This window comes from Carcharodon carcharias, chromosome 14 (genome assembly GCF_017639515.1).
Source record: "Carcharodon carcharias isolate sCarCar2 chromosome 14, sCarCar2.pri, whole genome shotgun sequence".
Lineage (NCBI taxonomy): Eukaryota > Metazoa > Chordata > Chondrichthyes > Lamniformes > Lamnidae > Carcharodon > Carcharodon carcharias.
In genome coordinates this window covers 49133947-49159571 of record NC_054480.1, presented here as the reverse complement: position 1 = coordinate 49159571, position 25625 = coordinate 49133947, and positions in this window count along the sequence as shown.

Sequence of the window (25625 nt, the reverse complement as noted above, 5' to 3'; positions counted from 1 at the left end):
TTCCATATGACAGATGTTAAGCTAACTGGCCTATAGTTTCTTGCTTTCTGTCTCCCTCCATTTTTGAATAAAGGAGTTATATTCGCTATTTTCCAATCTAATGGAACCTTCTCTAAATCTAGTGAATTTTGGAAAATTAAAACCAACACATCAATTATCTCACTAGCCACTTCTTTGAAGACCCTAGGATGAAATCCATCAGGACCTTGGGAATTGTCAACCTGCAGTTGCAACAATTTTCTAACTATCACTTTCCTGATGATTGTTATTTTCTTGAGTTCCTCCCTCCCTTCCATTTCCTGATTTACAGCTATTTCTGGGATGTTACTTATACCTGCTATAGTGAAAACCAATGCAAAATACCTGTTCAATTCATCTGCCACCTTCTTATTTTTCATCACTAACTCCTCAGACTCACTTTCTATAGGACCAGTGCTCACTTTGTTAACCCTTTTCTTTTTAAAATATCTATAGCAACTCTTACTATCTGGCTTTATACTTCTAGCTAGCTTTCTCTTGTACTCTAATTTTTCCCTCCTTAATAATCTTTTAACCAAATAAAGCCAATTTCATAATGCATGTTATACAAAAACAGATTTGGATAAGGTTTATTGGGAAAATAGATTAAAAGGCATGATGGTAAACAAGCAATAGATAACATTTAAAGAAATGTATTCCATTATGAAACAAAAAGTCCAAGGGAAAAGAGATCCATCAGTGGCTGACTAAAGAAGTTAAGGATAGCATTAGCTTAAAAGAAAAGGCTTATATTGTTACAAACAATAGTAGTAAGTTTGAGGAATGGCAGATATTTATAAACAAGCAAAAGTGAGCAAAAAATTTGAAAGAAAGGGAAAATATAGAATGACAATAAACTAGCAAGAAATATAAAAACAGACTGTAATACTTTCTATAAATATATAAAAAGGATGAGAGTAACAAAAGTAAACATTGGTTCGTTAGATGCTGAGCCAGAAGAAGTTATAATAAAGAATAAGGAAATGACAGAGATGTTAAGTAAGTGTTTATGCTTTTGTTGCTCAATTTTGAGTGATCTTCAAGCAGACGAGGGCACCCCTGGAATACTAATGGCAGATATGTCCACAGCAGGTAATGATAAAACTAAGTCATAATCATGTTTTTCATCATTACTGTCTTAGGAAGGCTGGATATTTGGAACATTCTATAAAACAAGCCTTCAGCAGGGCTTAGCATGCAGTGTGTGTAAAACCATTTAAAAGAGCATAGCAGTGGCTGAAGTTGGTCAAGGAATTATCAATTGCCATTTATGTGATAATTCATTACAAGGCATTCATCAAAAGTGACAAAATGAAGTATTGTAGGAGGCTGCCTTGCTCTTTAGCTGCTGCATGCATTGGCCATTCTCCAAGATTAGGGCAGAATCGTCCCAGATTAGCACAAACTGCACTAGCAGGTGGAAAAAAAGTCGTTCTACTCGCCAGTTGCAATGGTGGGTTTTTGCGCCATATTGTCCCATTCCCCTCTTACTAATTATGCAGCCACAGGAAACACGCCATCTTGCTGGCGGGTGGCCTCCAATTTTCCTGCATGCCATTATTTCACTGCTTCCTCAAGCAGGACATCATATTTAAACTGCATCCATGCACACACTTCTCAATACTTGCAGCCCAGGACTGCTCCAGTGAAGACATGGCCCCAAAAACCAAGAAGAATGCAGCCCCCCGATTCAGTGGCGCATCCCTGGGATGCCTCCTGGACACTGTGGAGGCCCGTCACAATGTCCTCTACCGCCACTCTGGCCACAGGAGGCCCATCAGTCCCACCACTCTAGCTTAGGAGGCAGTGGCAGAGGTGGTCAGTGCCAACACTGCACACAATACGTCGGCCATCCGGTGCAAAAAACAGATGAATGATCTCACATGTGCCACCAAGGTAAGGCAACCATCTTATCACTCTAAACTCACACAATCAAGCCCATCACACGTTTACTGGCATCTCACTTACTTCCAGCTCAAGGGACATCAACACTCACTCCCTCACACACATCCTCACATCTTCATCTGGCCTCATCTCCTTTGGAGACTGCCTCCTCAGCCCTCACCATCTTGAGATCAACACGTGCCCCCGCACACACCTGGAATACACCCTTCCCCCAGTGCAGTCCCAGGCCTGAAGCCATTGAGAAGCCATCGGCCTTACGGCTGGCCTGGTAGATAGAGATCTGCCTGTGAGCCCCCTGAAAAGTGATGTTTTACTGCCTGCGAAGCCTGGCACTGATGATCATGAATGCTGCCCGAATCAAGGTGGGCAAACAAACCTCAAATCCCAAACAAAGTGCAGCTCACCATGTGCACGTCGCTTATGTCTCGTTGTGAAATGCCGATGTGCCCAGATGATCCAACTTGGGGGATGTTTTCAGCGAGCAGGGCTTAAAAATGAGATGTTAAAGTATTGAAATTAGTTTTCCAATGTGCGGCAGTGGGAAATGCGGGCTGCCATTGATGGGTGGAGTGGACAATTGCAAACTGCTTTCACGATGGTGTGAAACTGATTTTTAGTCTTTTGTTACACACACCCCCAACCGACATGACACCCAACTCCAAAATTCCAGCCTAGGTGGAAACACTGGGCGGAATTTTCCCAGAATTGCAATAAGTGTGGTAGCGGGTGGGTAAAATGGAGTCCTTCTCACTGACGAAAATGGCAATTTTCATGCCGTATTGTCCTGAACCCACCTCATTATTTATTCACTCCCATGAAACACGCTGTTTCCATGGTGGGCAAGCTCTCATTCACCCGCCCGCCATCACCCCGCTGTTGCATCACGCTGGCCGCGAACTTTAAAAGGCAGCTGCTAGCAAATTGCCACCAGCTCCTTGCCACCAGCTCACCACCACTGCCTGGGAAACATGGCCAGGGAGGAAAAAGGACTGCAGCCCCCTGCTTCAACGATGAGTCCTTTGAGTGACTGCTGGATGTGTGGAGGCCGCCGGGATGTGCTGTACCCCTGCTTTGGCCGCAGGATGGGTAACAATGTCACCAACCTGACTTGGGAGGCAGTGGCAGCAGTGGTCAGTGCAAATGCCCTGCAGAGGAGGACAGCCACCCAGTGCCACAAAAGGATGAATGATCTCCTCCGTTCCACCAGGGTAAGTCACTCTTTTCATCACTCCCAACTCACACATCACAAACCGATCACACATTCACAGGGCCCTCACTCACTGCCAGTGCAAGGGATATCACCATTCACACTTTCACACACACCGTCACTGTCCTCATCCCACCCATGGGACCACTCACCACCCACACAGGCCAGGCATGCTTATCATCTGGCCTGGTAGGCATCCTGTTACACCCTCCCCATTCCTATCCATGCAGGAAAAATTGGCACTCAACAGAAGGGAAAGGTTGCAGACAGGAGGAGGGATGCCAGAAATCAAAGTTCTGACAGAATTCAAGACAGAGTCATCCAGCTGGCCGATGATGCCGGGAACTGATCCTGTGCTGACGGTGAGGTCAGCGCTGCTCTACCAAGTGAGGATCCAGCAGTGCAACATCCATCAGATAACCATGCTGTGCTTGATGTGTCCTCTTTCACAGGCCACTGCCATGCACTAATTAGCTCTCCTTGCTTTCGTGGGCACATCTGTCAAACAGCCGACAGAGTCCATGGGCCAGGGCCTCCAATCAAGCTCCCAAACTCTTGAAGATGAATCTGAAGGCACCCTCCCTGAAGACCTGTCATGGTGTTCACCCACAGCACCTGCGCAGAGACACACACCTCGGTGGACCTAGCTTTAGAGTAGCTTGGGATCACAATCTGGTGAGCACATCGCACGTTCTGATCCACAGCAGGAGGAGGCAGGGACTTCCCAGGTCCCCAGCACTCAGAGGACTGCTGGAGGCCAGACTGTTGCAAAGCCTGAGTTAGATGATGAGCCTCTGGACTCAGTCATGTCAGGGTTGCTGGAGCTGCAAAGGCAAGCTAGAGAACATCAGGAAGGGATGTCCGCTGCATTCCTCAGTTTGCAAGGCACGATGGAGGAATCCATCTGTCTTCAGGCTGAGGTGATAGCACTGGCATTGCAATGCATCAAGGTCAACACTGGCAGGATGGTGGCTGCGAGGGAGACTTTGGCCCAGGACAATACTCCTGCAATGCTGCGCGGGCTTAATTCCATCACTGATGCCACAGTTGGCCTCCAACAGTGTGTACATGAGAGGTTGTTCTGGGCAGTTCTATCTCACTCCAGCTACCCCTTCTGCTCAAGGAGTCAGCCAGGGGCCCTCGGGCATGCATAGGGAGGGGGATTAACAGGTCCCACGCTCTGGGGCAATATACCCAGATGACTGGGAGCGACCGGCCCATCCAAATCCCCTCTTCCTGTGACCTCCGCAGCATTTTACAGCCCTGCCCCCTCTGCGACAGGGCCATAAAATTCCACCCTTGATTTGGATTTAGGATTGCTAGCCTCAAACTTAATGTTAAACTCATATTATGTTCATAGGATTCATAGGATTCTTCACTGTGAGATTATTAATTAACTTAGGGCCAAGATTTTCAGATCGGGGTGTGGATCTATGCCTAACACGCCCGAACGTGAAATAACGTGCGATGACATCGGGTGAGTGCCTCAATGTCATTGCGCACTTGTGTGATATTTCAGTCAGCGGGCATGCGCAAGTGTTAGTGGACACACATGAGAGTCAGCAGCGTGCCCGCTGACAAAAAATGGCAGGCGGGTGGATAGGCCAAGCAGCCTTTGCATTTTTGCAAAACCTCATCCACGGGAGGGATAAGCTCCAATAGTGAATAAAAAAGCAATAAAATTTTTTAAAACTCAGTTTTAACATGTCCCTCTTCATGTGATTGAGAGTCATGAAGATATTAATGTATATAATGTTATTGGAAATTATTTTAAATTGTAGTAGGGCCTATGTCTTTGAGTGTGTGTGTGTTAATTGGATTAAAGCCAGCTAACCTGGGTGCTTTGATGTATAGTAGTTTTGAAGTGCAAACAGTTAAGGTAGAGGGTACATTTGCATTTTGTTGAATAAACCATTCAAAGACCGGGGGTGAAATCTTGCACCTAGCTAGGAGACACCAAGCAATATGTTTATATTACTAATAAAATTGGTGCTGTGAAAGGGGTTTTATTGTTAGAAGAGGTGGAGTTCAATGGGCCTGGTGATACAATGAGAATTTGCATTCAAAGGGAAGGAAGAGTTTTGTGTGTGGAAGTTAGAGGCATGTAAAATCTAAGCCAGTAAGCCTATCACTGTGTCTGCGAAGGGACAAATTAAAATGGACCTAATTTTGAATTTGTAAGATAAAATGGGCTTTGCCTCGTGTCTGTTTAAAGTCTATGGGCAGAATTTTCCCATTGGCGTGCAGGAGTGGGACCAGCATACTGAAACATAAAATGACACGCAGTGACGCGGGTGAGGGTCCCAACCTCACCGCATGCCATTGAGATATTTCGTTGGGAATGCGCACGCAATGATCTCCGATGCTCACCCGCCATTAATTAATGGGCCACTTAAGGCCCTTGAGGCGCCAATTGACAGCGATTTTTCAGAACCTGTGCAATCTTCGAGTCAGCGCACAGGCGCATTGGGCATTCGGGTAGGACACATTTGTATAAACCTCATCCATGGGTGGGATAAGAGGGCTCAGTGGGGTCACGAGTGTGCTCCATCAAATAATGATTTGTCAAAGTTACTGATACTTGCCTGTGTGATCTGCAATATTTCAAAATGCATACCAGCTGCTTGGACTGGACTCACAACTTTCAGGTCAGCACTCTGCAGTGAAGAATCTTTTTTGGGCCTGCAGGTTTCAGGAAGCCTTCCCTTAGCCTGGGAAAAGGAGTTGAACTCTCCACTGGAGGCACCTCCTTTGAGGAGGAAGGGAGGGCCAGAAGGGGGAGGAGGCCAGGAGTGCACATTCAGCCTCCAGGGGAGCCAACTTTGGGAGGACAGGCGCAGGCCCAAGGGGTGTAGGGCCAAGAGGTAGTCCATTGCAGAAGGGGCAGCAGAAGATGCCACTATCCTGTATACAGGCGGCGAAGCAGCTACCTCAATATGTCTGAGGTGCAGTGCCTTAGAAGGATCCATCTCTCAAGGGAGACAGTCAACTATATCAGTCAGATGATTGGGCCTGAGATCTCCGCTAACTGTGTGGGTGGACACCCCATGTCAGTGGCTCTGAAGGTCACAGCTGCCCTCAGCCTCTATGCCTCTGGCTCCTTCCAGGGCTCGGTGGGTGATCTTTGCAGTGTCTCCCAATCAGCTGTCTACACTTGTGTCAAGAAGGTCACAGATGCTCTGTTAAGATGTGCATTGACCTTCAGCCACTACTGTTGGGACCAGGCAAGCCAGACACAGTGAGCCAGAGGTTTCGCGGCCATTGCTGGCTTCCCCCATGTCCATGGTGTAATAGGCTGCACACATGTGGCCATCAAGGCGCCAGCAGGTGAGCCCGGTGCCTTCGTCAACAGGAAGGGTTTCCACTCCATGAACGTGCAGATAGTGTGTGATCACAGGATGCAGATTCTACAAGTCTGTGCAAGGAACCCAGGCAGCTCCCACGATGCCTACTTGCTCAGACACTGCCAGGTGCCGGGGGGCTCTTCAGTGCTCCAGCCCGGCTGGATGGATGGCTGCTGGGTGACAAGGACTATCCCCTCAGATGGTGGCTCATGATGCCTCTCCACCATCCAAGAACAGAAGCTGAGCAGCGCTACAATAGGAGCCACGACTCCACAAGGGCTGTGGTGGAGAGAGCCATCGGTATTCTCAAAATGTACTTCTGATGCCTGGACCGCTCAGGGTGTGCACTCCAGCACCCCCCTGATTGTATGTGCTGATAGTGCTCTGCACAATCTTCTGCTGGAAAGGGGTGATGCTGTGGACAATGAAGATGTAGATGCAGTGGCTGCAGCTGCACACGATGAGTCCAACAGTGAGTCCGAAGATGAGCAAGCACAGGGAAATGCTGAGGGGGTAGACGCTGACCTAGGCATACTCCAGGGAGGCAGGGACACCCAGGAGGCTTTAATCCTATGAATCTTCAGCTAGCACATCCCATATGGACCTCTAGGGCAAGCCTGGGCTGCAGGCTCCATACTTGATACCTGAGTGCAAAATCTGCCTGGGTAGGAAGATTAACTAAGGGCCTTGTTAATAAAGCTGAATGTCCCACAAATCACTCATAACATTATTGGGAACCATGCACCAGCAGAAGAAAAGAGGCACCCTCAGCCATGGTGATGTGGCGGAATTTAATATAACAAAAGGAACTCAAGAAGACAAAATGGCAATGGTGTTAAACATCACACCAACTCATAAAGGCCTCATTAAGGGCCAACACAATAGCACCAGTGATAAACCTGTGGTGTACCTAAGGTGCCTTATGTTTACGTTTTCGGGTGCTATGTCTTGGTGCTGAGAGTCTTGCTGGGAGTGGCATCTGAGACAGCCTGCTCACTCTGCTGTCCTGTTGGCCTCAATGACCTTGGCGGCCATCCTATGGCCCATGGAGCCTGTGCTGGCTCTGCCTGGGAGGAAGATGCCAGTTCCACAGCTGGCATCTCCCCAGTTATCGCAGCCTCATAGGTTACTGGCAGAGGGGTAGAAGTGCCCGCAGTGATGACAGCCAGCTGCTGCACCAATGTGAGGTTGCTTCGGGCCTCCCTGCTCACTATGGATGGATGGGCACCAAGCTGGGAAACTTGATGCCCAGACCATCTCCCCACTGGCACTGACCGGCTGAGGTCAATACCAATGTGAGGGCTTGCTGTTCTGAGCTCCTCCTCAGGAAGCCCTGATTGGTCTCCTGGAGGATCCTCTCTACTACAGTTGCCACTCTCTCCATGGAGGAAGCATGGCACTCATTGCATTGGTGATGGTCCGTGTAGATTCCTCCACCACAGACACCAAGCCAAGCATAGCCTCATGTATCTCCACCAGATGCTCCCGCACACTCTGCCGCATTTCCTGTGTTTACTGCATCATGGACGACTCCAGAGGCAAATCATCAGCCACCGACTGAGCATGTGCCTGGTCCCCTGCTGTCCTCCAACTGCTGGTACCATGGGCACTCTCTGTCTCCCCTTATTTTGTAATTAATGTAATTGTCTGTGCCTTCATTTACCAAGGCGCTATGTTCTGGAGTTGCCTTCCTAACCCTCTCTGTCTGTCTTCCTTTCTTTTCTCCTTTTAAGATTCTTCTTTAAACTTACTTCTTTGACCAAGCTAATGGTCATCTGCTTTAATGTGGCTTGGTGTCAAATTTTATTTGATATTGCTCCTATGAAGCGCCTTCGAACTTTTTACAATTAAAGCTACTATATAAGTGCAAGTTGTTGTTCTTTTACATCCTGTCCAATTTTTAACTTGATTGGTGTGTAAAACTATCAGCCAATCTATTCTCCTCAGCTTTCTGCTGGTGGGATAACTTAATACAATGGGTGGAATCTTCTGTTCTTAGGCTATGAAAGTCAATCAGGAGCATTTCCGGGTGCTGGTGCTGCTTTGCATGCCTCAGAGACCTTCCTGGAGATGGCCAATTTAGAGACCACCACTGGGTCCAATTATGGATGGTTGCTGAAGTGCAAGCTCAATCAGAGGGACTGCAGCCTTTGAAGGTTAGTGGTCCCAACACCAGAGGTGTGCACTGCCACTGTCGGAGGGAAAAACCTCCACAGGATGGTCAGTGGCAGCTCACTGATGGCTGTGGCTCCAGGAGCTGGGGGGAGGGGGAATTAAAACAGGAGGCCTTCTGCTCCGCCGATGCTGCCAGACCTGCTGAGTTTTTCCAGGTAATTCTGTTTTTGTTTTGGATTCCCAGCATCCGCAGTTTTTTTGTTTTCATCAACTCTTTTCTTCTCCGCCGATGCTGCCAGACCTGCTGAGTTTTTCCAGGTAATTCTGTTTTTGTTTTGGCCTTCTGCTCCCCCCAGACCAGCAACCGGCAAGCTTCCCCCAGGCAGTTGCCATGCTTGCGCCCATTCTCCCTACCCACTACTGGATGTGTAGCCTCTGCCAGTGCTAATTCTTCTCCAGGTAAAACGTCTGGAGGCGAGAACGTGACCCAAAGTGTATTTCTCTGAAGTTCCTCCTGATCCTGCTATGAAGCTTCTCCTACAGGAGTGGGAAGATTTTGCAAGAAGGTTCTACTGTTCCCATTTACACTTCCGCTAGCCACATATTTTGTTTCTTTACTTTTCCAATTACCATCTTCCTTTGTCTTTGCACCATCATCTATTTTTGTCATTTAATCTCTCCCTCCTCCCATCATGTCACAGACTTGCTGTTTTGTTTTTTCCTTCACTTGTACTTGCTAACACCTGTTAGACTACTAACCTTTCGTAGTTCTGATAGAAGGTGATCGATCTGAAATATTAACTTTGCCTCTCTCTCTTTGCAGATGATGACGGATCTGCTGGGTATTTCCAGCGTTCCCTTTTTCATTTTCATCATTTCCAGTTTTCCTTTTGCACTAAAATTACCCCTAATGTTCCCAGGTTGGAACTATGCTTAACACAGTTGCTAAATGACATAAGACAGGAGAAGCAAATTCTGTAGTGAACTTCACCAGAGATGATAAACTTTGTGATGTTCAAATTTTAAAATAAATGGTAATTGGTTAAAATATATTAAAAAGTCAAAAGTATTAAAGATAACAGTTACATATTTGTTAAAACAACAGTAGATTTGTATTTTTTAATTAAAGAAAGTAATACATTGGCATTAAGAAGGACATTTGATGACCTTGGGATATCCAAAATTGCTTTGGAGCTAATGAAGTAATTTTTTAAATGTAATGCAATGTCAGAAACATGGCAGCCAATTTGTGCACAGCAAGCTTCCAAGACAACAATGTGAGAGCGATCAGATAATCTGCTTTAGTGATGTTGGTTGAGGGAGAAATGTTACCTCTGTTATAATTGTCATATCTTTTTTGAATGATAGTTGGTAGATATCACTTTTCAATATATAAAATGTTGAGAGATTCCCAATCTACAAACTTTATCATGATAATTTTTGAAACTTCCATGTGTTGTTATGTTGGTGGTAACAGAGTAGACTCATCTTTATCATTGTCTACTGTTTCAGGAACATTGGGCAGAATTTTGCCATCAGCGAGCAGGGGCGGGGCCCACTTGCCGAAAATGATGCGCGGAGACATCGGGCAGAACCTCCGACATCATCCCGATCCATTTAAATTTTCAGGAAGGCGGGAATGCAGCAAAATCAGCTGCCGGCCCGCTGACCTGTCAATGGCCAATTGAGGCCATTGACAGATCAATTAAAGTACTTAGTGTGCCTGCCCGTCTAACCTTAAGGTTGGCAAGCAGACCAGGAGCCCCGGCGGCAAACAGATAAACATGATACCTCATCCACGGGTGGGATAAGGTTTCATGCAGGGTTTTAAAATTTTTAATAAAGTTATTATGTTAATTATGAACATGTCCCATCTCATGTCACATAAGGGGGACATGTTAGGAAATTTATTTTTTTCTATTTTTAATATTTTTAAAAGTGTAAGCGATCTCCCTGAGGCAGCACTTAGCCTCAGGGAGATGTGCGTTCTTTCGTGTGCATGTGTGAAAGAGTGTACTCTCACTTTTGGGGAATTCCCTTTCCCCTTCCCGCACAGGAAGCTCATAGCACTTCCCACTGGATGTCACGCTGGGCGGGCCTTAATTGGCCACCCACGTAAAATGGCAGCGGGGCCCGCTTCTCCGGCGGGGAGACGCAGGCAGAAAGTTCTGCCCATGTTACTTTCAATTAGATTGACTAAAATTCATCATCAATTATACTTTCTCAATGTACTCTGCAGTGTTGTTGACTTCAGCTAGATGTTTTAATTCCTCTAATGGTGTGGCTGGATATGATTCACTGCATCAGTAACTGGAAGGAGGAACAGTTACTAATCAAGATGCAGCTGTCAGCATATCATATTTTATATGTAATGATATTTTAGCATCAGCACAGGTGGAGCTAGCCATTGCAGTTTATATAAGTGCCTTGAGCAAGTAACGTCTTTATTGGCAATAGATTCAGGCCTCTATCATTTCCTTTTCCTGCTGGGGCCATTATCTCTTCACTGCTCTCATATTTTTTCTTATTTTAGCAAAAGTTGTATAATTATTGAAAGTTCAGGTTCTTGTGCAATGTCTTTGCATCTCCTTGTTGTGGTAAAGTGAGGTACCCTGTCCCTTTAAGAGAATGCAAGAGTACTGATCATGTAACAGCACTGACAAATCACCGTACAGCGTGGGCAACTGGGAAATGTAAGTCCAATCCTGGAGGTTTCTGAGTGAGCATGTATGATCTGGTGCTCTGCCCTATGTCTCAATAAAGCATCACTGTTACTCTTACATCAGCCTCTCTCCGTTATTGATCACAAGCAGCAATTGATGAGAATATAGAAAGGCATGCAGCTAGAGTTCAGTTGACCAACGAGCTCATTTACCTAAGATATAAAACTTGTCAAGTTATCAATTGCTTCAGTAATGATTTCTGGCTAAGGATTTCCATCTGCCTAGTCTCTTTTTGATGATGGTGTAATTTCAACATTTGCTGTTGTTAGTTTCATATATATATATGTGTATATATATATATATATATATATTCTTACATTGATATCTCAGTCTGAAGTTAATATCCTGGCAACAACCCCTAAATTCATAAGATTGTAAATCTACATTCATGCTGAAATGAAGCAAGTTGTCACTTTTATATGAACAGCAGTCAATAGTAAAGGAATTGAATGCTTTGGCTGCAGATTAAAACATAAAAGCACCTTTTGTTGTCCATTTTGATCTGAGTATGATGGAATACATAAGAACATAAGAAATAGGAACAGGAGTAGATCATTTGGCTCCTCAGGCCTGTCCTGCCATTCAATGAGTTCATGGCTGATCTTCCCCAAGATGCAACTCCTCTTTCATGCCAGCTCCTCATACCCCTCAACTCCCCAATATTTCAAAAATCTCCCTACCTCCTCTTTAAATACTTTCAATGATCTAGCCTCCACAACTCTCTGGGGTTGAGAATTCCAGACATTCACTACCCTCTGAGAGAAGAAATTGCTTTACATTCCAGTTTTAAATGAGTGTCCCCTTATTCTGTAACTATGTCCCCTAGTTCAAGATTCCCCTACTAGTGGAAACATCTTCTCAACATCTTCCCTGTCAAGCCCCCTCAGAATCTTATACGTTTTAATAAGATCACCTCTCATTCTTCTAAACTCTAATGAATAAAGGCCTAAGCTGTTTAGCCGTTCTTGATAAGTCAACTCCTTCATCCCAGGAATCAGCCGAGTCAATCTCTTTTGAACTTCCTCCAATACCAGTATATCCCTTCTTAAATACAGGGACCAAAACTGTACTCCAGGGATGGCCTCACCGACACCTTGTACAGTTGTAACAAGATTTCCTTATTTTTAAACTCCAACCCCCTAGTAATACAGACCAAAGTTTCCCTTTTCAGTTACTTGCTGCACCTTCATGATAACTTTTGTGTTTCATGCACAAGAACACACAGATCCCTCTGTGCTGCCCAGTTTTGGAGTCTCCCTCCATTTAAATAATAGCCTGCCTTTTGATTCTTCCTACCAAAGTGCATGACCTCACACTTTCCTACAGTAAACTCCATCTGCCAAGGTTTTGCCCACTCACTCAACCTGTCTATATCCCTTTGCAGATTCCTTATGCCCTCATTTCTACATGCCCTCCCACCTATTTTTGAATTGTCAGCAAATTTGGATACATTACAGTCTTCCCCCTCCTCCAATTCATTAATATAGATAGTAAGTAATTGAAGTCCGAGGACTGATCCTTGCGGCACTCCACTAGTTATGCCTTTCCAACCTAAAAAAGACACATTAATCCCGACTCTGTCTTCTGTGTGTTGACCAATCCTCTATCTATGCTAATACATTACTCCCAATACCATGAGCTCCTATCTTGTGCAATACCCTTTTATGTGGCACCGTATTGAATGCCTTCTGGAAATCCAAATTAATTACATCTACCAGTTCCCCTTTATCAACTCTGCTTGTTATATCCTCAAAGATCTCTAGCAAATTTGTCAAACATGATTTCCCTTACCCAAAACCATGCTGACACTTGTTTGATTGCGTTAAGTTTTTCTAAATGTCCTATTTCTTTCTTAATAATAGACTCTAGCATTTTCCCAATGACAGAGGTTAGGCCTATAGTTTCCTGCTTTTGGTCTCCCTCCATTCTTGAACAAGGGCATCACATTAGCAGTTTACCAATTTGCTGGGACCCTCCTGGAATTTAGTGAGTTTTTGAATATTTCGACCAATGCCTTCACTATCTCTACAGCCACTTCCTTTAAAAGCCTTGGATGCAGGCCATCAGGTCCTGGTGACTTGTCTGCCTTTAATCCCTTTAGTTGTCAAATACTTTGTCCCTCGTGATAGAGACTGTTACAAGATCTTCCCTCCCATTAGCTCCTTGCTTATCTGATATTTTTGGGATGTTTATAGTGTCCTCCACCATGAAGACCGATACAAAATGTTGGACTAAAGTATCTGCCATTTTCCTGTTCCCTGTTATTAATTCTCTAGTCACAGCCTCCAAGGGTCCCATGCTCACTTTAGCTCTCTTTCTTTTTATATCCCCATATAAGCTTTTGCTGTTTGTTTTTATATTTCTTGCCAATTTACATTCGTAATCAAATTTTTCCCTCTTTATTAGCTTTTTAGTCATCCACTGCTGGTTTCTAAAAAATTCCCAATCCTCTAGCCTACCACTAATTTTTGCAACTTTGTGTGCCTTAGTTTTTGATTGGACATTCGCCTTAAGCACCTTTGTTAACCACAGTTGCTTTGTCCTTCTCAATGAGTCCTTCTTTTTGACCAGGATAAATGTTTGCTGATGTTATGAAATATCTGCTCAAATGTCTGCCACTGCTCATCCACTGACCCTTGCCCTTAGTCTATTTTCCCAGCCTGCTTTCTTCATAGCTCTGTAATTGCCCTTATTTAAATTGAGGACACTGGTTTGAGACCCAAGTTGCTCGTCCTCAAACCAAATTTGAAATTCTACCGTGTTGTGATTGCTACACCTAGAGAATCCTTAACTACAATATCTCTCCCACCTCATTACACATTACTAGATCTAAAATAGCCTGTTCCAGGTAGGTTCTGCAACATATTGCTCTAAGAAACAATCCCTGATGCACTCTACAAATTCGTCTTCCATGTTATCCTTGCCAATCTGATTTATCCAGTCATTATGCAGATTAGAATCACCCATGACAATCTTACATGCCTCCATTATTTCCCGATTTATTCTTTGTCTTACAGTGAGACAACTCTTCCGAGGCCTGTAGATGACACTCACCCGTGACTTCTTCCCCTTGCTATTCCTTATTTCCACCCAAACTGATTCCACATCACGATCTATTACACCTATATCACTATTCACCACCGCAGTGATACCTTTTTTTATTAAGAAAGCTACCGCATCTCCTTTTCTTTTTGCCTATTTGTTCGGAACATCGAATACCCTTGAATATTGAGTTCCCAGTCTTGGTCACCCTGCAACCACATCTCTGGAATAGCCATCAAGTCATATTCATTTATTCCAATTTGTGCTGTCGACTCATCTAACTTGTTACAAATGCTGTGTGCATTCAGATAAAGAGCTTTAAGCTTTGACATTATTACTCATACTGATTCTAATTTCTGTTCCACTCTTGCACACTTTGATTATCGTTCATCTCTTCACTACCCTGCACCTCTGCTCTCTCATTTCTTTTTGAATTTTTAAACTTCCCTTCAATTGAACCTTCCCCCCAACTAATTAGTTTAAAGTCCTATCTGCAATCTTAGTTACATGATTCGCCAGGACACTGGTCCCAGCATGGTTCAAATGAAGCCCGTCCCAATGTAACAGCTCTCTCCTTCTCCAGTACTGCTGCCAGTGCCCCATGAATCAGAACCCATTTCTCCCACACCAATCTTTGAGCCAAGCATTTCCTCTCTAATCTTATTTACCCTATGCCAATTTGCATGTGGCTCAGGTAGTAATCTGGAAATTATTACCTTTGTGATTCTGCTTTTTAATTTAGCCCCGAGCTGCTCGTGGTCCCTCAGCAGAACCTCTTTTCTAGTCCTATCTATGTCATTGGTACCTACTTGGAACACAATAACTGGATCCTTCCCCTCCCACTCCAAGTTCCTCTCCAGCCCAGAAGAGATGCCCTTAATTTTGGCGTCAGGTAGGCAACACAGCTTTCGGGACTCTCTGTCTTTGCTGCAGAGAACAGTATCTATTCTCCTAACTATACTATCCCTATTACTACTACATTTCTCTTTCCCATCCCCCCCCCCACCCCTCAATTTAATGGCACTCTGTACCACAGTGCTGTGGTCAGTTCACTCATCCTCCCTGCAGTCTGTGCCCTTGTCCACACCAGGAGCAAGAACCTCGTACCTATTGGATAAAGGCACTGGCTGATGCTCCTCCAAAGCTAAGTTCTGGATACCCATACCTGCATCACTCGTAGTCACACTCTTCTGTCCCTGACCATGGTCCAAATTTGATGTAATTAATCGAAGGGGTGTTACTGCTTCTTCAAACACAGTAGGTAAAATTTTTAGCTCAGCGGACAGGCGCATGCCTGACTCGACTGAGTGTAAAATGACATGCGAATGATGTTGGTCATGTGTCCCGATGTCATCGCGCATTTGCATGATATTTTGTTCGGCGGGTGCCCGCTGACAATTAAGAGACGTATTAAGGCCATTAAAAAGTTAACTAAAAGAAATTTTTCGTTGCCCGTCCAACTTTACGGTTGATGAGGGGATATATTTCATTACATCTTCATTTTTTAAATTATTTTTTTCATATATCTGTGCCTCCCTGAGGCAGGGAGCTGCCTCAGGGAGATCATGTAGCATATTTGTGCGCATGCGCAATGTTCGAGCTTGGCCAGCTCACACTCCCCACCCCCGCCTGCAGAGGCAGCGCTAAGCGCTGTCATTCGCGTTTCATGCTGTGTGGGCCTTAATTGACCCGCCAGCATGAAATTGCCTTCCGAGCCCGATCGCGGGCAGCTTCCCAACTGTCCCCGCCGAGCTCGCACGCCAAGGACAAAATTCTGCCCAGTGTCCAGGTAGCTCTCCCCCTCCCTGATGTGCCATGGTGTCCACAGCTTGGGCTCCAGCTCATCAACTCTGAGACAAAGTTCCTTGAATAGCCAACACTTGCTGCAGATATGGTCACTGTGAATCGCACCGAAATCCACCAGCTCCCTCATTTTACAGCTGCAACACATCACCTGCCCAGCCATCTCTATTCTATTTAATTAATTAATTTGTAGTTTGAATGTTTTACAAGTGAATTTCTTAATTGTATTCTTCAGCTGTAATAACATCTCCTGATTTAAACCACTTGGCCAATCAAAAGAGACACGGAAGAGATACCCATTAGTCACCTACCTGGTTTTCCTTTGACATCACACTTCAGCTCTGACAGGTAGAAAAAGGTTAAAGGGGCTCTCTGCCGCTGGTTTTTATCTCCCACCACCACTGCCCTTCTCACGCATGTCTGCTCTTCATGTGCTGGGCCTCTCTCTCTGCTGCCGATTTTTAACCTCCTGCTGCTGCTGCCCTTCTCACGCAGGTCCACTCTCCATGTCCTCCTCTCACACTCTCCTCTATGTGCTGCTGACTGCCCTGTCCCAGGGTCCGCCTCTCACACTCTCCTCTAGATAAGCTGACATTTACATGAATTATTAGGAAAGTATAACAATTCTTTAATGATACTTTATCACCTTCACATAACCTTTTTGTCTAAATTTTAAAAATGATCGGATGGTGGACAGAAATTTCATTTGTGGCCGAATCATGTGTCATCCTATGACCTGAGCCAAATTCAGCCTCGCTCCAGATTTATACACCACTGGTGAGCTGCAGGTGCTAAACAGGGGCCCCTCCGCAGCTCACTAGTCGGAAGGGTAGAAAACTGGCTGGCAGTCTCAAGAAGGGACTTGAATGGCCAGGCAGCCACACAGGCCTAGGAGGTTGCATTCTTGTTCAAAATTAAAAAATTTTTTTGAAGGGCCTCCAGCAGTTTCTTAAAGGACTTGCTGGTTAGGCTATTCAATACCTGGCACCAGGCTTGTGCTGCTCACCACACCTGAATTTCCCAATCACAGTACTTCTATCTGTAAAGAACCACAATTTGCTTATGTGAGCAGCCTTACGCTTGCTTCAGCCAGGGGAGCTGATCTGGCCCATCTGAACGTGGTATCAGGTGGGCTTTGAGCATCAATTTGGCGACTAAGGTGGCCTCTGATTTTCAACTGCTGGTCACCTGTTTTTCAGGCACATAAATGACAGTTATGAACTGTATTTCTCCCCAGAACATAACTTTCCACCTAAATAAAGTTCAACCCATACACATGGAATGGCTTAAGTGATGCAAACAAATTTACAATGAATAATCCACATTAATTTCAAATATGTGATTGAAGGAAATGATTCATTAAAATTGGCCAACTAGTCAGTAGGAAGGTGTGTATTATGAAAATTCTAGTCATTAACATGTAGTTACTACTTTAGGGAAAACAGTGCAGGATTATCGCTTAAAAAAAGGTGAATGCAAATTCAATATAAGGAAAATAAAACAAATGAAATGTGCAAATGTGAGAGGCAGAATTTATACAGCACATTTTGCAGTGCCTATTGATTACAGAAGGGCTGGGTTAATGAGGTAGTATTATGATCCACGTGGAGAACAATAACTTTTATAAAGAGATGAATTATTCAGCGACCAATGGAAATTATTGAAGGACAAGATTTCACATTTTAAGACTTTTACTAAATAAGAAAGAAACTAAAATCAACATAGCTCAAACATTAATTAACAGGCAACTAATACACTGGATGAAAGTCCAAATTCACTAACTAATGTAATCGAGATATGTCTTACAACGCCTTTTGCTGTGCACCGCACTTCTGGCAGATGTTTACCATTACAAGAACAAGTCCAAAGTTACTCCTAGCTCTCCAACAGGCTCACTTCTCCATGCCATATAAGTTGAAACTTCCAATGTCCTTCAAAAATCCTTCTACTCATCCTGAGTCTTCCAGATTTGACTGAGCTTGATTCGAGCAAGGTCTTCCTCAACAACTCCTTTAACCTTAAATCTCCAAAAGTCCCATCAGTTATGTTCCCTTCCTTTCAAACAGAACACCAACTCTCACAAGCATCCTGTTTGGCTGTTAACACAAAACAGTTCTTCTCTGCTTTACACAATTGCAGCTGCTATTTTTCTTCATGCAGCAGTATTTGCTTTCTCTCTCCCTCTCTCCCTCTCTTTCTTTGTGTCTCAAAAAGCAGCCGTTCCAGGTGTGAAAAGAGTCACTTGATACTTCAATAGGGGCAGGATTTTTCAGTCGACATGTGGGGGCAGACCCGATATGCCGACACGTAAAATGACACGCGATGATGTCGGGCGTGCGTCCTGACATCATCACGCTGTCTCGCGATGTTTCGTTTGGTGGGCACACCCTGGAGTCAGCTGCGTGTCCACCGATATTTAAACAGCCTATTAAGGCTATTAAGGAAGTAATTACTGTATTTGTTAACACTGCCTGTCGAACCTTAAAATTGGTGGGCAGGTGAAAAGGCCAAGCGGCCTTCACATGTTTAGGAAGCCTCTCCACAAGCGGTATGAGGTTTCCTAAGGCTTTTATTAATTAAATTTTTAAAAATTCCTAAATATAAAAACATGTCTCATCCCATGTGAGGAGACATGTTTAAATTAATTTTTAATCCATGTATTTAATAATTTTAATAGTGATTCAATTTCCCTGAGGCAGCTCTGTGCCTCAGGAAGATTGAAGCGCTCTTTCACGCGCATGAGTGAAAGAGTTCTGGCCCCACCCTCTCTCCTCCCCCTGTCCGCACAGGTAGCACTTGCTACAACTTGCATCTTACGCAAAGTGGACCTTATTGGTGTAAAATGGCGGCACAGAGCCGATCGCAAGCAGTGATTGGCTCCACAACCACCCCTGCCCGCTCCCACCGAGCACGCCCACCACCTAAAAAATTCAGACCTAGGTTTCTGTTTGAGCTTTTTTCCCCATGGGCCTATCTCCAAGCGGAGGTGTTTATTATGATCTCACCATCCTCCTTTCTAGAATATTCTGTTTCACCTTAAGTTAAAGGAGATATTTTAAAACATAACTGTCTTGTAAAGTCCAGTGCTCATAAAAGTATAAAAGTCTGAAATTAACTAGAAAAGAAAATATTTCTTTTGAATTATGACTGACTGAAAATTGCAAACGTTATTAAGCAGTGTACAACACCACATTGTATTTTAGTTCTAATTAGAATTCATGCTGCAGTATTTTTGAAGGGTTTGGAAAGGGGGTTTTGCATTAGTCTGCAGCTGGTGAACATAAGCTGCTTTACATTCGAAGTGTGTGTTCGCATTTTCACCTTTGTTGAATCATGTTTGATTTGCAAACAGCTGCCTTGGCCTATGTTTTGGGGCAATGAACATGAAACACTGGCCTGGATTTCGCAGTGGTAAAGGTGGCAAAACTATCACATTCGTTGTCATTACTCCACTGAAACTGACAGAAACTTCTGGAATCTACATATGCACACGAATAATTCAGAAATCCAGATATTGCTGTCTGTGAATCAATGCTTTTCCAGAGGCTGTGCTTTTGAGGCACTCAATGGAAATCTTGTGAATTAATGAGAATTTGCACTCTTATGCTGTTAGTCTTGTTGCAAAATCTCTTGAAAAAGCTACACCTTGTTGAATGAAACTGTAGTAATTATGGTTTTATTTAGTGTGTGATGTACCTTTAAGAATAATAATTGTTAGGAAAGATCATATGATCTGTAGTAACCAAAAAGAGAATAGCGCGGGCACCTCAGCAGACAGTGTGGAGATAGAGTTGGAGTTTGAAAACACACATGTAGTTGCTGCTGAGTGTATTGTAAATAGACTTAATGTTTCCACTTAAGAAGCATCTGCAGTTCAACTCTATTACTAATAGTACAACTCGGCCACCCTACAATAAACTGGTGATGAGGGTAAAACAGGATTGAACAGAAGAAGTCAAGTTAAAAAGAAAATCAGCACTGTACCTCACCCAGTGATTGTAAGTAGCAAGCTCTATTAAAATCGAAGATGTTATCCTCTCTCTAAATGCCACAATTTGGGAGAATTGATCTTTTTGAACCAGCTGCAGACAACACACACCTCACGTTCTTTTTTCAAGTGAACGAGATTAGGGGGAAAGAGAAGAGGCAAACAATCCTCTTAAATACTTGTGAGAACAAAACCTATGATTTGATTTGAAGTTTGATGGCACCCAGTGTCCCAGATTCAAAGTATTTCTATGAATTGGTGAACCTCGTGAAGGATCATTTTCAACCTAAGCCCTCAGTCACGATACAGAGGTTTAGGTTTAATTCATGAAATAGAGCCCCGGGTGAGACAATTGCATGCTACATGACAAATTTGAAGCAGCTAATGGAACATTGTGAGTTCGGTATGACTCTGAACGACATACTCAGAGATCGTTTAGTGTGTGGTATGAAAGAGGACACTATTCAGAAAATATTATTGCTCAAAGTGAATCAAGATTTCAAGAAGGCATTAGAGATAGCACTGGCCATGAAAAGCACTGAAAGAGATTCACAAACAATACAGGGTGCGTAAAATGCTGCCGTCCTCCACACCGGGTGGGAAACCTCAAGCGAAAAGGGCGCAAAAAAAGAGACTCTGCTGAGAAGCAGGAAACAGCCCCCGCTAGCCGAAGAGTAAAGAAAAATAACTTAGCAGCGAGATCGAAGAATAATTTCAATAGAGGTGGAAACAATCAGTCTTTTAGTGATTGGCAATTTTTAAAAACTCGAATGCTACTATTGTCACAGCAATGAACATATAATGAGGCAGTGTAAGGAAAGATTCAAGCAGAGTTTTAAACAAAAGAAGCCCAATGAAATCTACGATGTAGAAGAGCCTGAGACAACAAATTCAGACATTTATTCATTGTTTAATCTGAAAGTTGAAAAGACAGAACCAATATTTGTCACAGTGAAAGTAAATGGCTAACCTGTTAAAATGGAAGTGATACGAGAGCTTCTGCTACAGTAATTGGGGAACGTACCTTCAGATATTTGAATAGTGGTGAACGTCAAATAAGTTTAGAACAACTTAGAACAAACAGCTGCCAAGTTAAAAATATATATGGGTGAAGACATTCAAGTAAAAGGCATACGCAGAGTAACTTCATTATGGAAGCCAATCGGCGCAGCTACCTATGATGATGGTAGCAGGTGAAGGGCCAAGTCTCCTGGGTGAAATTGGTTAAAGGAGATGAAGTTATAATGGTCTGAAATTTTCTAGTTGTGAGCAAGTAGGCTACCAGAGCTACTTAGAAAGTACGCCACCATCTTCAAGGATGAATAGGGAAAAATCCAGGGCCTGCAGGCCAAGATTTATGTGGATCCGGAAGCAACCCCTTGCTTCATGAAGGCGAGACTGGTGCCATACACCCTGTAAGAAAATATCGACACTGAGCTGAACAGACTAAAGAACCTGGGCATTATACAAATTGTTCAGCTCTCAGAATGGGCAGCACCCATGGTCTCCATCCTTAAAGCTGACCAAAGCATCCAAATTTGGGGGGACTACAAACTGACAGTTAACAAAGTAGCCAAGCTGGACAGGGACCCTATTCCAAAAATTGAAGACCTGTATGCCAAGCTGGCAGGAGGGACAACATACTCAAAGCTTGGCATGAGCCATGCAACTAGAATTGGATAATACCTCCCGGGAATTTGCCACAATTAATACCCACAAAGGGTTGTACTATTATACACGATTGCCTTTTGGTGTCTCCTCAGCTTGTGTCATCTTTCAGAGAACCTTACAGCAGGGACTGCCCCACATTATAGTCTATTTAGACGAAGTGTTGGTGACAGGATTCACTGAAAAAGAGCATTTGGCAAACTTAGAAGAAGAATGAAAATGTTTCTTGCAAGCTGGAGCACGTTTAAAAAAAGATAAGTGCACATTCCAAGCGAGGGAGGTAATCTATTTGGGCCACCGGATAGATTCACAGGGCCTCCACTTGGCTGAGGAGAAAGTGAGAGCCATAAGAGATGCACCTGTGCCAAAGAACACCTCAGAGCTCAAATCATTCCTAGGAATGATAAACTACTATGGGTGGGTTTTACCCAATTTGTCTACAGTGCAGCCCCCCTGCATTCTCTACTCAAAAAGAACCAACTTTGGTCTTGGGAGGCACTCCAGAAAGAAGCTTTCATAAAGGTAAAACAATTGTTGCGCTCGTCCAATCTATTAGTGCATTATGAACAGACGAAAGAATTGGTGTTGACATGTGATGCATCTCCCTATGGAGTGGGAGCAGCACTCTCTCATTGGAAGAACGGCCAATAGGTTACACATCAAGAACATTCACCACAGTGGAAAAGGGATACTCGCAAATAGAGAAAGAAGGCCTGTGCATCACCTTTGGCGTCAAGAACCTTTACCAATACATACGCAGCCACCATTTTACAATCGTTTCAGACCACAGCTAGGTTTGTTTAGTGAAGGACAGAGAGGTTAAAACAGCGAGACTCAAGTAGGAGTAAGGGTAAAATAAAAACAAGGGTCCATATTCTAGTTAGTTAAGATATGTCTGGGGATCTCAGCCCCGTGATTTGCACATCCTGCATTATGTGGGAAATCCTAGACGCTCCTGGCAGTCTGGATGACCATGTGTGCAGGGGGTCCCTCCAATTGGAGCAACTCGAGTTCCTGGCTTTGGAGCTTGAGCGGCAGCTGGGGGCCACTACGGTGCATTCACGAGCCTGAGAGGTACATGGACAGCACGTTTCAGGATGTGGTCACCCCGCAGCTTAAGGAAGTGCAAGCAGAGAGGGAATGGGTGACTGCCAGACAGAAGAAGGGAATGAGACAGGTAGTGAGGGAATCCCCCGAGTGCATCTTGCTCACAAACCCCGTTTTTCAGTCTTGAAAAATGGGGATGGTGAGATTCCTTTGTGGAGGCCAACCAGATCAAAGGCCATGGCACTGTGCATGGTCCAGCTGGGGGAAGAAGAAATGTGGAAGGGCAATAGTGGTTGGGGATTTGTTAGTGAGGGGAGTAGACAGACTCTTCTGCGGCCGTAGACGTGACTCCAGGATGGTATGTTGCCTCCCAGGTGCTAGGTTCAAGGATGTCACGGAACAGCTGCAGGGCATTCTGAAGAGGGAGGGTGCACAGCCAGAGGTCGTGGTCCATGTTGGGACCAATGACATAGGAAGAAAGAGAAATGTGGTCCTCCAAGCAGATTTTAGGGAGTTAGGTAGGAAATTGAAAAGCAAGATTTCAAGCAGTAATCTTCAGATTACTCCCAGTGCCACACAGTAGTGAATTTAGGAACAGAAGGATAGAGCAGATGAATGCATGTCTGGAAAGATAGTGCGGGAAGGAGGGCTTTAGATTCCTGGGGCATTGGGACCGTTTCTGGGGAGGTGGGACTTGTACAAGTTGGATGGGTTACATCTGAACAGGAAGGGGATCATCATCCTCGCGGGGAGGTTTGCCAATGCGGTTGGGATGGATTTAAACTAAATTGGCAGGGGGATGGGATCCTGAAAAGTAATTCAGAGGGGAGAGAAGCTGAGACGGAATTGGAAGCTAAAACACTGGTAACTGAGTCTGGAAGGCAGAGGAAACATAGGGCAGAATTTTTTGCTTGTCGGGCAGGCGTGCGCCTGACCCATACAAGTGTAAAATGACGCGCAATGACGTTGGGCAAGCATCCCGACGTCACCGCACACTCACAGGATATTTCAGTCGGCAGGTGTGCAGAGGAGTTGGCAGCGCACCCACCAACAATTAAAAGGCCTATTAAGGCCATTAACAATCTGATTGATTTAAATTTTTCGCTGTTGTTTAACCTTATGCAGTTGGGTGTGTACTTTAAGCTCCCAAACCACCAGGGAGAGATAGAGGATCAAATATGTAATCAAATTTCAGAGAAGCGTAAGAACAATAAGGTAGTAATAGCAGGAGATTTTAACTACCCAAATTTTAACTGGAATAGTTTTAGTGTGTAAGGTAGGGAGGGAGCAAATTTCTTAAGTTGCAACCAGGAGAAATTTTTTAGCCACTACATAGGAAGCCCAACCAGGGAGGGGACAGTTCTGGACCTAATATTCGGAAATGAGCCTGGGCAGGTAGAAAGTGTATCAGTAGGGGAGCATTTTGAAGATAGTGACCACAACTCAGTTAGATTTAGGATAGTTATGGAAAAGGATGAGGTTGAGCTGGGAATCAAAGTTCCAAACTGGGGAAAGGCTAATTTTACAAAGATGTAATACGATTTGGCCCAAGTGGACTGGGAGCAGCTACTTGCAGATAAATCTGTGTCAGAGCAGTGGGAGACATTCAAGGAGGAAATAGCAAGAGTACAGGGCAAATATATTCCTGTAAAGATGAAGGCGGTGGGGGCGGGGGTGTGGGGGGGCGGGAAACCAAGTCCAGAGAACCCTGGATATCAAGGGACATAAAGGTTAGAAGTAAGAAAAATAGAGAAGCTTATGGCAGATACCGAGGGCTCAATACGGCAGAGTCCCTAGAGGAATATAAAAAGGGGAGGGGGGATCTTAAAAATGAAGTTAGGAAAGCTAAGGGAGTGCATGAGAAAGCATTAGTGAGTAGAATAAAGGAAAACCCAAAGGTTTTTTTTAAATACATAAGGAGCAAGAGAGTAACTAGGGAAAGAGTAGGGCCAATTAGAGGTAATATGTGTGTAGACCCGGATAACATGGGTACAGTCCTCAGTGAATACTTTGCGTCAGTCTTCACAATGGAAAAGGACGACACAGGTATAGACATCAGGGTGGAGGACTGTGAAATATTAGAGGAAACTAACATGGAGAGAAAAGAGGTACTAACGGGTTTCACAGACTTAAAAGTGGATAAATTGGCAAGCCTGTATAAGATGTATCCCAGGCTGTTGAGAGAGGCAAGGGAAGAGATATCAGGGGCCCTGGCAGTAATTTTCAAATCCTCTCTGGCCACAGGTGAGGGGCCAGAGGACTGGAGGACTGCTAACATTGTCCCATTATTAAAAAAGGGAGGAAGGGATAGAGCAGGAAATTACAGGCTAGTCAGCCTAACCTTGGTAGTGGGGAAGTTACTAGAAAGAATTCTGAGGGACAGAATATATGTGCACTTGGAGAGACATGGATTAGTCAGGGATAATCTGCATGAATTTGTTAAGGGAATGTTGTGCTTGACAAATTTAATTTTTTTGAGGGGGTAACCAGGAGTGTTGATGAGGGTAATGCATTTGATGTGGTCTACATGGACTTTAGCAAGGCTTTTGATAAGGTCCCTCATGGCAGACTGGTCAAGAAAGTAAGACCCCATGGGATCCAAGGCAAAGTGGCACATTGGTTCCAAAATTGGCTGAGAGGCAAGAAACAGAGGGTGATGGTAGAGGGATATTTCTGTGACTGGAAGTCTGTTTCCAGTGAGGTTCCACAGGGCTCGGTGCTGGGGCCTTTGCTGTTTGTGGTGTTCATAAATGATTTGGACTTAA